Source organism: Rattus rattus, chromosome 3, assembly GCF_011064425.1.
Source record: "Rattus rattus isolate New Zealand chromosome 3, Rrattus_CSIRO_v1, whole genome shotgun sequence".
NCBI lineage: Eukaryota > Metazoa > Chordata > Mammalia > Rodentia > Muridae > Rattus > Rattus rattus.
The window spans coordinates 31,477,125-31,492,224 of NC_046156.1; positions in this window are offsets into that span (position 1 = coordinate 31,477,125).

The window sequence follows — 15,100 nt, forward strand, 5'->3', positions numbered from 1 at the left end:
CCAGCTTGCTTGTCTCGTAATATCTATGCAGGGTCCTGCTCCCAGAACTATGGTTTTACTACAATCTAATTCTTAGAGGTAGCCTAAAGAAAAAATTTAAGAAGTTGCCTTTTGAGTAATTTGAACATTCAGTCATAGCGAAACCGAAATAGAATTTACTGTGAGACACCATCTGCCATTGTTGCCTTTGAATCAAGCAAAGGACATCGATATCAATTGACCTACAGTTTAATGTAGTTACAAATGAATATAGAAATAAGTTCAGAAGTGAGTAAATATCCTAAGGGTATTGTAGCTTAAATGTGAAATACCACCTATATAATTCAGGGTTCACATATATGTGGTTTAGGCTAGTCTAACATTGCCCATATTCTAACGGAAAGTCCAAAAATCTAGCAGTGTTCCATCTACAAGGCTGGACGTCTCAGCTGGTCTTCAATATACACAGGAATCCTGAAGAAGTAGGCGCTAATGCCAGTGAAGGATTAGAGTTGTCAGTAAGAGGGAGGGCAAGCAGGCAAAGAACAGAAGCTTCCTCCTTCAATGCCCTTTTTATGGCTGCCACGAAAAGGTGTGACACATATTTAAAGTGGATGTACCTACCTCAAATGATCTGGATTGGGGTAGGTCTTCCCACTTCAAATGATTTAATTAGGAAAAAACCCTCACGGGTGTACACAACTGCTTGGATTTTAGTTAATTCCAGGTGTAGTCAAGTTGACAGCCAAGAATATCAATCACAACCCCACCCCTTGTCTACTTGATGCATAATTATATCTCCTTAAGTCATGCTTAGCTTCCAAATGAAAACAATTACCAAGTCATAATTATGCCTAAATTGATATAACTATCTCCTGTACTATAGCAAACACATGTCATATTTTAGAATAAGTGGTACTGTTCCTTAAGGAAAATTCTTTTAGAATTTCAATCATAAATATAATAATCATTGGTATTCTCTCACTGATGTTATATTGCATGATAAATCAAAAAAATAACAGAAATATCTACACAAACACATCTTAGCAAAATATAACCAAAAGACTCCCGTCAATTATAATCCTTGTGTTTTGCAACAGGTTATATGACAAACTGGTATTTATAACTATCTTCTACTACTATTTCTGTATTTCCTCCACCCTCAGCAAGCACCTTGACAATCTTGGTTCTTTTCCTGGAGGAGGGACCCATACCTAATTCCTGAAGGATCTGTGCTGTTTGTCATCCTGCCAGGATTGGATTGTTGTAGTTTCCCATTGACTTCTGTCTTAGGTCTTATCCAATTGCTGTGAAGAAACATCATGATCAAGGAAATTCTTATAAACTAGAGCATTTAAGCAGGGGTGCTTGCTGGCATTTTAGAATGTTAGTCCATGGTTATCACGGTGGGAAAGACAGGCATAGTGTTGGAGGTAGCTGAGCAAGAGCTTTACATCTGCATCTCCAGCACCAGACACAGGCTCACTCCCTGACACACCTCTTCCAACCAGACCACACCTACTTCAACAAGGTCACACCTCCTAATCCTTCCCAAACAGTTCCACTAACTGATGACTAAGCATTCAAATATATGAGCCTCTGGGGGCCACTCTCATTCAAACCATCCCCCGACCCCCATCAGTTCTTCACATGGCTGAACATTAGGGTCTCAGCTGGTGACACTTTAAGGGACGGTTGTGAAACTTTTTGGAGGTGGAGCCTTCCTAGAGAAAGTGGCTCACAGGCCATGAGGTTTTATAATTGGGCCCGTTATTTGTTTACTTTCTACTTCCTGAGTGTTAGATGCAGCCAGCCTTCTGCTCCTCTCAAGCACGCTTTCTTATCTTGCTGCCCTGTCTTCCTCACCATGGTAGACTATATCTTTCTGAATTGTAAGACAAATATACCCTTTCTACCATAAGTTGTATTTTATCACAGCGAGAGGAAATAATCTAAGACAAGAAGTTAGCATATCCTCTTTCTTTTCCAGGACTAGAGCGCTTGGAAGCAGCACCATAACAATAGCAACCAACATACCAGAAGAAGTCTTTGTTTCTAAGACTGTTCTCCGATAAAAGGAGCCCAGATTCCCTGGAGAAATGGCTGATTTCATTGCTAGGCAGGGAGCATACAACAGGAGCCTGAAATAACTTCCACTGCCCATGTAGAGAAGGGCTGAGTCACATGAAACTCTCTTCTCTCCCACACTCCCTATTCTCCCTCTCCCTCTCCCCTATTCTCTTTATCCTTCTCCCCCTCTTCCTCTCCTTTTCCCCTCCCTCTCTCTCCCCATCGCACCCCATCCCCACACACACTGGAGGGGGAGTAGATTGAAGAGACCATTGAAAGACCTCTCAATAATCAACTAGCTGTATGATCTGAACAGCAAAGCCTTAAGGGTCCTGGAGGAAGGCTGTGAGCATGGCAGCAGCCTGGCAATCTCCCTTTAATTCCTCTTAGCCACAGAGTATCTTCAGAACTTCAGCATATCACCCAGAGTCCCTCCTTGGAGGAAATAGCAGGTGCTGAGTCCCCTCTGGAGTATAAGGTTTTCCATGGCCTGACAAGCTCTTCTGACAGCACCACCTGTTTCCTCTCATTAGGAGATCCTCCAGCTCCCAAGAACTTAAAAGCAGTTCTGCCTGAGGATCTCCACTCTCTTTGTTGTTGGTCAGCTGCCTGGGTCTCCAGTGATGATCGACAAACATGTGAAGGAACAGAGCAAGAGGAACAGCACATCTAGAAGTTGCTTGTGTCTTAGTTTCCCTACTTGTAACTACCAACAAACAGCTCTCCAAGAGGCAAAATATTGCTGGATATGTTTCAAATGTTTTTATGTGTGATCATTTATGCACATAGATGTTCTACTCTACCTCTTGTCTCTTGTTTACTGCCCAACAAATGGTTTCTTTCTCTTTTCTTAAAAAAAAAAAAAGAGGGTTGGGGATTTAGCTCAGTGGTAGGCGCTTGCCTAGGAAGCGCAAGGCCCCGGGTTCGGGCCCCAACCCCGAAAAAAAAAACCAAAAAAAAAAAAAAAAAAAAAAAAGAAAAAAAATCTATATTGTCTTTTTAAGTACCACAAAAATACACTGAGTTTTCTTTTAGTAAATAAAATTCTTCTCAAAGTTTTCCGCAAAGGGCTGGCCTTCAAGACGGAAATTTCCAAAGTATTTTTATTCTCCACAGTAACAACTACATGCTTGGTCAAGCCTGATCAAAGAGTGGAAGCCGGTGATGCCTGGGTGATGGCAGAGCATTACAGGCTCAGAGGCCAAGCTGGTTCTTGCTCTTGGTCTGTTGGGGTTCAAAGGCTGTGTCACCACTGTCTGTGGGGAAGGCAAGTTTAAAGGCATAGAAATATCAGGCACGATGCTGAAGCTCTTGAAGGTGGGAATTCACCACTTCCCATCCCCTTAACTAAATTTTTAAAATTATTCACACAGCTGTTTGCCATCAGGGGTCAGTGAAAAAAACTGGAGGTCAGTAATGAAAGCGTAATTCTGGAATCCCTGAACATATATTCAGAAAGTTCCCTGCCTTTGCTTCTCTTCCATCACCATAGCAGAGTGCCAGGAAATGGGAAACAGACCTAAGTGGGGGCCAAGAGAAGCCCTTTGCGGTGTATGCTCAGCTCTCTTGTGTTTTTCCTTCAAGTTCTTAATAGTGCCTGTCTTAATTTGACTAGATAAACATCTGGCCAAAACTCATTTATTAATTTAATACCTCCTTCTATAATACTCAAAATGCTTGGCTCTCCTCCTCAGATGATCCTTGCTGTGTCCTGGGTAGTTTGAGAGTTGAATGTAATAGCTTGAATTAAAGAACCACAGTAAAGAAGTTTAATGGAGCCAGTCCATGGGGGGGTACACCTTTAATCCCAGCACTCAGGAGGCAGAAGCAGGCAGGTCTCTGAGTTTGGGGCCAGCTTGGTCTACAGAGTGAGTTCCAAGACATCAGGGAGACACAGAGAAGCCATGTCCCAATAAAACAAAGCAAATACAAAGAATAGGAGGAAGAAGAAAGAAGTAGTACTAGTTGTTGTTGTTGTTGTTGTTGTTGTTGTTGTTGTTGTTGCCATCCTCTTCAACATGGCCATTGTCATGGTGGTCGTTGTCATCATCATCATCGTTCAGTGGAAGCCATTCTGACTATACTCACCCTGTCACTTCCACAGCTGTCTCTAAAGTCCCCACACTTCCCTGTGGCAATGAATCGTTGAAACTGTGATTTCCTCCCAGAATTCAAGGCAAGAAGGAGAGCACTAGAAATGCTGGGTTTCCACCTCCATTTGGAGAAAATGATTGCCAAGGTCTTTCAGGTGAGACTCAGAGGAAAGCTTAGCCACAGATAATGGCCTCGGGTAGACTGGCGCTTCGCACAAAGGCACCTCTTGCCTAAGTGCCTCTGTGACCGACAAGTGAATCTCTGTTCAGAGCCTACTGTTCCCATTGCAACACCAGCCGCACAGCACAGCCATCTCTGTTCCCTGGGCTGTGCAGGACAGAGACTTTGAAGAGAGGAGGAAATTGATAGGGGCTCCCACTAGAAGTTATCCTTCTTGGAATTTATATAATACAAGCATACATATATGTATTACATACATACATGCATACATACATACATACATACAGAAACTGGCTTCCTAGAATATATATATAGATATATATTTACATAAATAATACTTTCATTGTAATGGCATTGTGAGCCTGTTATGTAAACGTTTTTAATCACTGAATTTGAGTTACCATAGAGTGAAAACTGACAATATGGCCCAAAAACCAAGTTAGAATCCTTATAGCAGCATACTTTTTGTTTTACACATAGGTGTACATTTTATATTTTAATTAGTATGAAGCAAGCACTGTTGGGACCCAGACAAGGCCATGTAGCTGTTGACAGTTATGAGCTGGGACAGGGAGAGACAGTTTTCTCCAAGTTTAGCCCCTGGTAAATCAACTGTGCTTCAGTAGGAGACCACACAGCCAATAGACAGGTCATCAGACAAAAGCTAAACAGAAATGGTGGAGCCAAATGATGCTGTAAATCAAATGGATCTGGAAGATATTTACAGAGCATTTCATTCAAATATCAAAGACTATAACTTCTCAGCACGTCATGGAATCTTCTCCAGATTGACCATATACTTGAACACAAAACAAGTCTCAAGAGATACAAGAAAATTGAAACAACATCCTGTGTCCTATCTGACCATCATGAATTAAAGCTGCCTATCGATAACAACAGAAACAAAAGGAAGCTTACAAATTCATGGAAACTGAACAACTGACCACTGAATGGAAAATGTCAGGAAATTGAGAAAGAAATTTTAGTGTTTAGAATTGAATGAAAATGAAAACCCAGCATACCCTCCCTCACCTATGGAACACAACGAAGGATGTTCTAAGAGGCTAGTTCATAGCACTAAGTGATTATAGGAAAATATCAGAGAGATCTCATGCTAACTGAGCAGCAGCCTAAAAGCTCTAGAACAAAAAGAAGTCACATCCAAAAGGAGTAGACAGCAGGAAATAAACTCAGGGCTGAAATCAATAAACTAGAGATGATTGATGAAACAAATGTTGGTTCGTTGAGAAAAATCAGTAAGTTTGATAAACCTTTTAGTCAAATGAAATAAAGACGGCAAGAGAAGATCCAGATTAATAAAATTAGAGACCAAAGTGGGGGACCATAACAACAGAAAGAAAATATTGGGCCAGTTGGAACCCAGCTGGTGCCCGACAAATTTGGGCTTTGGAATGCAGGACACTCCAGGATTCTGAGGAGGAGGAGAAGGGGGAGGAGGAGGAGGAGGAGAAAAAGATCAGTGCCTTTAGGACTCCAGGGACTGACTCACCAGAGACTGAGGTCCCTGTGCGCAAAGCTACTGCCTCTGGCAAGGGAAGGGATCTTACTAAACTACTGCTCAGAGGGAACTCAACCCTGCCTACGTCTCCAAGATGCTACACATTGCAGTCAGCAACTGCCATGGCAGTTTCCAGCCTGCAGACCGAGTCCGTACAGAACACCTCAGAGACCTGCTGCTCCGGAAGTCATTGCGTGGTAATCCTTCTCTGACCTGGGGACTCACTCTGCTGGGAACAGCTCTTGGTTGGCATTCTGAGGCCTTCTAGAACTCTGAGCAGGTAATACTTCTTAGAACTGTAGCTAGCTTACTCTCTTTGCCTAGAGTTCAAATGCATTTCCTTTAAATCAAAGAGGCAAAAGATCCTCGGCAGGAGTGGAAAAGAACCAGGTTGGGAAAAGCAGTCCCGTCCACCAGCTGCCTCATAACAGCTGCCTTATCTTTAACAGAGGTGTCAAACCACGGGGAAAGACAGTATCCTCACAAACACTTCTGATAACTCTGCATGGAGTTCCAGTGCCTGTAACGGAACTAAGCACCATCCCTCTCTCGCCTTGCACAAAAATCAATTCACAATATATCTAAGACCTGCAACTGTGAATTTCTGGGGGGAAACACAGGCAAGAGATGGGGAGCCCAGGGGGCCCTGTGCAGCCAGAGCAGGTATCCTGCCCTCAGGTACACTTCTAGCCCACGGCTTTCCTGGTGTAACGGCCACCACAGCCTCAGCTGCACTGCTACGCCTCATTTGCAACCTTCTAATACAAGAAGCCTTTCTTCGTGGGAAGAATCTATTTCTGGCTAACTGCCAAACTGAACTCCGGTCCTCTGAGGCGACATGGCTCCCCCTTTTGGCTGAACAGAGCGCTGCTAGTCTTTACCGTACCTCAGCCTTAGCCTGTGTGTAAGGCTTCAATTGGTCTGACCTAATTGGTTTTAATATAGGCCTAGAGTTTTAGTCTTCATTTAAAAGACAAATAATTTGGGCTTGCCTGAAGTACTTAGAGGGTTTTTAGTAAAACATTAAAACAATTGTATTTATTATTATCAATTACTAGCATTAGTCTGGGGTGGGAAGTCTCTGTGCCATGTCGTGTTGTGGGGGGTGGGGGGGGTGTCATTGTGTGAGGCTGAAGCTTTTGCCGTGGCATACATGTGAAAGTCAGAGAATAGGTTTGAGAAGTCATTTTTCTCCTTCCACGTTTATGGGTGTCCCGGGGTCACGCAATAAACTGCTTACACAATAAACAGTTTACCAGCTGAGCCATCTCACTTCCCAACACACTCTTTATAAAATGTAAAATGTTAATACAGATTTTTAAGACAACTTGATTGATGTCTTATCAAAACACTTGAAAGAATTCCTATCAGGAGAGAAGACAGATGGCGACTGTTTTCTGTAACAGCTGCCACTTTCTGTCTTCCTTATTGATGAAGTTGCTTAGAAAGCGAGCAGCCTGTGCTGACTCAGCAGTAAACACATGGGAGTGAGGTGCATCTGTAGAGGGCCAGACAGTTAACATCTCCACAGGCCATGCAACTTCTGGTGCAGTTTTTAAAATCTTGAGGGGAAAAACCGATATGGAAGAGATGATCATTGCTCCACTGCAGCAACACTGCTTTTGAACATTGAAACTCAGATCTGTTGTACTTCACTGAATCTTAGATATTAGTATATTATATATTTCTCTCTTCTTCTCCTCTTCCTCCTCTTTCTTTTTCCAAAAGTGAACCTTGGTTTTTGAGCTGTGCAAAGTGGATGGCGAGCTGGATAGCAGGGACCAGAGCTGGCCAGGCTGACTGAGTCTGCGTCGCCCACTCGGCCATCCATCCTGAGCTCCAGCCACATTCTCAGTGGTCTCCAGTTCATCATGCAGTGAACATCCCAAAGCACCTCAAACCAAAGCCATTTAAGCCGAACTCACAACACGTCTCATCCAGCCGTCGGCCTGCCTGTCAAAAGTCACTGTTTCTGTTCATTGCACATCATTTCCCAGTCTCCAGGCTTGACAGTTAGAACTCCTGGTACTCTAACTCAGGACCCTTGGCGAGTTCTGTCATGTCAGGGGAATGTCTTTGCTTTCCGTTCTCATCTCCAGCACCAGGAGTTCTCTGTCCTAATGTCCGCTGTGGCTCTGACATGTGTCCCCCCACCACACCCCAATGTGTCCAGCATGGTTATTAGCTAATAGCACAGTTCCTAAAGTGCTCCTCCAATTGTGTCACTGTAGAATTGAAAAGCTTTGTCTTGCTCTATTATTTACCAAATGTAATACAAATGTTTTCAATTGGTAGTTGTCTTAGAGTTTGGTAGACAGACACCATGACCAAGGTGACTCTTATAAGGACAACATTTAACTGGGGCTGGCTTATAGGTTCAGAAGTTCAGTCCAGTATCATCAAGGCAGGAGGACGGCAGCATCCAAGAAGGCTTGGTGCAGGAGGAACTGAGAGTTCTACATCTTCATCTGAAGGCTGCTTGGAGACTGGCTTCCAGGCAGCTAGGATGAGGGTCTTAAAGTGCAGGCCCACAGTGACACACTTACTCCAATAAGGCCACACCTCCCTGGGCCAAGCATACACAAACCATCATAGTAGTGAAGGCCATTAAGACATCTCAAACGTTTCTAGCCTTGCCTCATTCTAAATGAAATCAGCTTTAATAAGCAAGCGTTGGGCACTAATACACTGTTAAGATAATAAGCAAGAATAGCATGTTTTACATTGTTTACAGTCTCGCCGTGGGAAGGGGGTTAATCAAGTTGTCCTGTAAAGATAGAAGACAAAACTGGCGAAGTATCATCAAGTAATCCTTCCGAAGAACAGACAGAACCTTCCTTGTAAAGTTTTATATATCAGGAAACTATCAGCTAAGGCCTGTTTCCACTACAGGGAAAGATGTTACTAATAGACTTTGTAAAACACAGGCTTGGGTGGCAATAGGAGAGCAGCCTTCCACACTAGTTGGAGGAATATCTATCGTTTTCATGGCATGAAGAGACTGCTTCGAAGCCATATATTCCTTCTTGCTGGTTATATTCTATATGCAGTATGCGACAGAAATAAAGATACCCCCCCAAAGTATGCAGGATATCACAACACCCACCACACACACACACACACACACACACACACACACACACACACACACATACACACACACACACCCTTGAAAGCATGCTTGGAAGAAATACTCCAACAAGAGGGAAAAAAATACTCCTAGAGGCTTTGAGATCTGTAGAAACTGAGATTTTATATAAAGCTTTACTTTATTGTGGAGATATTTCTGCTCATGCCTACGTATGTCAAAGCTTATAAAATTTTGTGCTTTAAACACGAGTAGTTACTCAGAGTAGGGCTGGTCTCAGCCTTGGCCAGAGAATCTTCTTTTCACCAGGTACAAAGCAGAGATTCCTAACTGATCAAAGCACTGAGAATGAGTTCCTGGTGAATGCTCAGCTTTAAATAAGACATCTATACTCCCCCTCCAGGGCCCAGTGAGCATTGCAGAAGAGAGAAGAGCTAAGGCTGGGGTGCTATGAAGTGGATATGACATGGTCATTGCCATTGTGAGCACATAGGAGCTGTGGATACCCACCCAAGATTGGGCTCATGGGAGCTTCATGGTGGATAAGGGAGGGGCTCATGAAGCCACACCTCCTCCTGAGGAACTTTATGGTTGCCAAGGGAGAGGATATCACTTTTGTTTAGTGATACAGCTAGTAAGTTGTCCGTGCTCCAGTAAATAACCCCTCACCCATGCACATGTGAGCAACCCTCATTAAACTCAGTGAGTCAAATAGAAAATGACACAAACGCAGGAGGAGCATTAGTGAGGAAGGGAAAGTGGTCACCAGGAATAAGAGAGTGGTGGAGATCGGGGCTCCATTTTACACATGTAGCGTTGATTATAATTCACTGTGTGTTTGTCTCTTTGTTTGTTTGGTTTGGTACAGGAGGCACACGTACCACAGCACTGCATGGAAGTCAGAGCACAGCCTTGTGGGAGGCAGCTGTCTCCTTCCACCCTGTGGGATCTAGGGTCAAACTCAGGTCACCAGGCTAGGTAGCAAGCTCACTTGCCCTTGCTAGCCCTGTTTTTTCGTTTTTGCAGTGGTGGGATTTGAACCTACAGCCATATGTGCTCTACCACTGAACTGTGTTTCTAGCCCAAAATGTTTGCTCTTTTGAAGTAAAACAATGGAATGAACATGTGTGTAATTAAGATCTAGTTTAGAGAAAAATTAAATGACTAGATATAAAACCATGTAACTAGTGGTTTGAAAGGAAGACAGACGTGAGACTAGAAGTGGGGCATTTGATGGGGGGAGTTAGGAAACCATCCCTTAAAACCAGTGGCTGATCTAAAATACAATAACTGAAGAAATAAAAGCCATGGCACACTACTAACTGGCTACTGTTTGGCATGTGTTACACATACTAGCCAAATTCATCTCATGTTGATCTAGGCTGGGTCTTTGATTGTTCCCATTTTACATGTGGAAAACTGAAACAGAATTGCTCTGTGCCTACAGTCCCATAAGCAGCAAATGGTACCTCATTAATGGAGAAATTGGACATGGGAAAAGAAAACAGGTATATACCCAGAATTTTGGGTTGCAAACAACAGAACCTGACTTCAGTTACCCGAATTACTCTAGACTGAGATAAAGATTTAAGTATTTGGGCACTAAAGCAGAATTGGTGGAGGATGGAGAGTGTGCTGGGGGAAAGGAAAAGCCAATTTAAAGGTGCGTTACCAGGGCAGGGATGTAGCCCAGTGGTAGAGCACCTGCTCTGCATAGGGAAACTTGGGGCACTGGATTTCCATCCCCACAACCAACGCCACCCAGTTTGTGTGCAGCCATGCCAGCGGATGACCGAGGGGGGGGGAGAGAGAGAGAGAGAGAGAGAGAGAGAGAGAGAGAGAGAGAGAGCATATAGCATACAATCAGTTCACTGTTCACTACTGTGGATGAAGCTTGTATCTGTACATTTTACATTCATAGAAACTCACAGAGCTCTCTGCCTGATGATTAGGAAAAAAGCACGTTTATCTGTCTGCTGTTTCTCCATTGTTGTTACCCCAGAAAGCCTAACTCCACACTCTGGATGTTGTTTTGGGTATGGAATCAGGTTCCAGTAACACCGGAGAACCCTTAAACAGAAAGTTTATAAAATAGGGTGAAGAGATGGCCTTGCATCAGTAAACTGCCTGCCGTGTAAGCAGGGACCTGTGTTTGGATCCCCAGAACCTTGTTCAAAGCTAATGGTAACAGTACAAGCCTGTTAGCCCAGCCCTGAGGAGATGAGTCGGGAGGGTGCCTTGGGCTTGCTGCAGTGAGGTCAGTGAAGTGCTGAGTCCAGGGTCTGGAGAGAACCTGTATGGTGGAGAGCGATTGAAGAAGATAGCTAAGATTGACCTCTGGCCTCCATGCACGGGCAGAAAGAACAGAGAGAGAGAGAGACAGAGAGAGAGAGAGAGAGACAGACAGACAGACAGACAGACAGACAGAGACAGAGACAGAGAGACAGAGACAGAGAGACAGAGAGACAGAGACAGACAGACAGAGAGACTGCTGATCGAGGTTGTCTTAAGGAGACCAAGATTGAGAAGACGTAGCACAGTGATACTCCTATACTTAAGAGAACTAATCATCAGGAAAACAGTCCCCTTCACAACCACATCGAAAGGTCCCAGTAGGCTCAGTAGTTGAGAGCACTTACTGCTCCCGGAGGACCAGGATCAATTTCCAGCACCCATGTGACAGTTCACAACGACATGTACAACTCCAGTCTCGACAGACCCAACACGCTCTTCCAGCGTCCTCAGGCCCTGCACACAAGGTGCACATACACACATGCAGACGAAACTCTCATGCACATAAAGTTTTTTAAATAAAATGAAAATTTAAATAACAAAGAAAAAAACACCAAAAAAAGTTAAAAACATACTTTGAAACTTCAGAACTGAAGAAATTAAAGAAGATAAAGTGAACGAAAAGACATCCCATTTTCCCGGATTAGAAACTGAAAACAGTTGACGTTTCTGTTTTTCATAATTTACAAACTTAATTCAATTCTTTTAAGATTCCAATGATTTTATTTGCAGAAATAGAAAAACAATTCTAAAATTTGTTTATAACCATAAAGTACCGGAAACAGCAACACAGTCTTTAACAGAAGAAGCCTGCAAGCATCTATATTTATTTCTAAATTGTTACAAGGCTCCAAGTCCACCTGGCCACACAGGTGTTCTCGAAGCTGTCCAGAGGCTGTGGCAGAGTGCAGACCTACCTCAAGGCCAACCTTGGAAACTTAGTAGAACTCTGTTTCAAGTTTTTAAAAAGAAGAAAGGCATTTATGAGTTCAAGACCGATCTGGTCTATAAAGCAAGTTCCAGGCCAGCCAAGGCTACATACACTATGAGATTTTTCTTTCAAAATAAAATAAAAGAGAAAAAGTAGGTCTAGAAGTATGTTCACTGGCACAGAACTTACCCAGTAAGCATGATACCAAAAATAAAAATGGAAACCCTAAGCAAACTAAAACAGTAATGCATTGTTATAAAGACAGATGTGTAAACCAATGGAACATAATAGAGAACCCGGAAATAAATTCTGGTCTTCAAAGAGGTGCAAAGGAAACAGGGAGAGAAAGGAGCATCTCTTCTATGGGTGGTCCTGGGGAAAGTGGATATCCGTGAGCAAAGGAATAAAATTCAACTCTCATCTTCCATCACACAGACTTTCCAAGTCTAGACAGATTAAAGACTACACTGATGTCATAAAATGGTATGGATTTTGTAAGAAAACAAATGGGAAAAACTTCATGACACTAGCTATGGTTTTATGGGTGAAGCAGCAGAAAATATACAACAGGAGCTGGGAGCCAAGGTCAGTGGGTCAACATTTGCTGCACAGGTATAAAGATCTGAACGCAGATACCCAGACCTGCATAAAATCCAGTGGGACAGTGTGCATCTGTAATCCCACCATTCCTATGATGAGAAAGGAGATGGAGATAGAGTTCCTGGAAGCCAAGTGGTAGACCAAGCCACCTCCGGACATCACAGAAACCTCATCTTGATCTGTGGTTTCCCAAGTGTAATTTGATGTCAGCTGCCTCAATTAGGATTTCTATTTTCTATTGTGGTAATGAAACACCATGACTGAAAAAGCAAGTTGGGAGGAAAGGGTTTACGTGACTTACACTTTCCCATCATAGTCCATCATTAGAGGAATCAGGACAGGAACTTAAGCAGGCCCAGAACCTAGAGACAGGAGCTGATGCAGAAGCTATGAAGAGGTGCTGCTTACTGGCCTGATTCACATGGCTTGCTCAGCCTGCTTTCTTATAGAGCCCAGGACCACCAGCCCGGGGATATCACCACCCACAATGGGCTGAGCCCGCTCCCATCAATCACTAGGAAAATGACTTACAGCTGGATCTTACAGAGGTATGTTCTTAATCGAGGTTCCCTCCTCACATGAGTTTACCTTGTGTCACGATGGCATAAAACTATCCAGCACAGGAACCTATTAGAACTCTAGCAAAAATAGGATTTGGGAATCAAATGGGCCCAAAATACTTTGCCACAGGCTCTTTTTTAAGCCCCCGTGGCAGTGGCATGGCAGTTGACTCTCTTTACTTCACCTTTCTCATCTGTAAATCACAGCTGAGAAAGAAAAAGTTAATGCCTAACACGGAGCCACCCTGGAGTGTACCGGATTCTTTACTGTTTAAGGTGGAGATGGCACTAATGTTCTTGGTTACTGTGCTGTGTGGTCCATAATCATTTCAGCCACGATAGATGGAAAAGGGACAATGGTATATCAAAGGAGGCTTCCTGTGCACACACGCTCCACACATGTGCACACATGCAACACACACACACACACACACACACACACACCACACGCACATACAAATGGACTACATACACATACCACGCATGGGGGCGCTAACAGAGTGCACTTTTATTGTATTTTATGTCTATCCACAGGAAGTACACTAGACGGCATGTCGACAGTGGGACGGATTACCAGGTTACTCACCTTCTAGGCAGTCATCCATATTACCAGTGAACACAACCATTCTCAGACTTTTAATGTATAAAGCATGTCAGTATACAATGAGTTAAGCTGTCTACTCATTGTGGCATTTACCAAATAGCAAAAAAAAAAAAAAAAAAAAAAATAAAATTATCAATTTGGTATATAAAAGATTGTTTCTGATCGTTACAGAAAATGCTAAACATGAGTCCATCTCTTTTCTCCTCAAAGTCATTATTTAAATATACAGTACATAGCAGAAAAGCTAACTTAAGATTATCAGGAATCATACTGGGCCAGATGCCAATATGAGTCTGCTTGTCATCTCTGAGGCTTCTACAAGTCACAGATATTATTCATTGACTGTTTATCCACTGGGTATTTCTTGATTCTGTACTAAGTGCCAGGTGCTAAAACTGCGAGCTAAGGATTCAGTTATAAACTAACATGGAGACAGTTAGTTCTGGAAGAACTAACATTGAAAACCACCTTAATGTATTATTGTGAGACGCCCACAAGTTGATGGAATGGTATTTTGCTAAAATGTACTAGAGGTAGAATCCAAAAGGGTTCAACAAGCACTACTTTTAATCACTCGGTTTTGAGACTGTTAGAAAAGTGTGGATCATAGCATACTTGGACGGAACTGTTTCTCTCAACTCTAGCCAGTTTTTCTCCTTTATGTTTAGACTTAACCCTTTCTCTTCCTCCCCAAGCATTTTCTGTATTCCCAGAACATATACCTGAATGTGGTATCTGTCTTTTAAGTGTAGTATGTGTGTGTAGTCTTATGTGTGTAGTATGTGTTTTAACATTTAGTGTCTAAATTTGTACTAGTATGAGGATTGCAAATGATAGAATTCCATATAAAGAATATTGTTCTGTACACAGTATTGCCATCATTACCTGTCATGGTAATACTTGTGTCATGCCAGTCCGGGAATGTTCATGATGTAGCTCGCAGAGGGCAGGAGGTTTCTGTTATGGGTGTAATGACTGCAGGCCAGACTTTGGGAGACAAGTATCATACATCATTCCACTGCCCGATTCTTTTTACTGAATCCAATGTTAGTTACAAAACAGGAAGCTGTGGCTGTAGTTTGTCAACCTCTATCCTGAAACAGTGATTTTTTTTTTCAATCACCAAGCACATTAAAACCTCCTGGGAAACATGTAAAACTCCCCATGGAGACCAGACCAGACT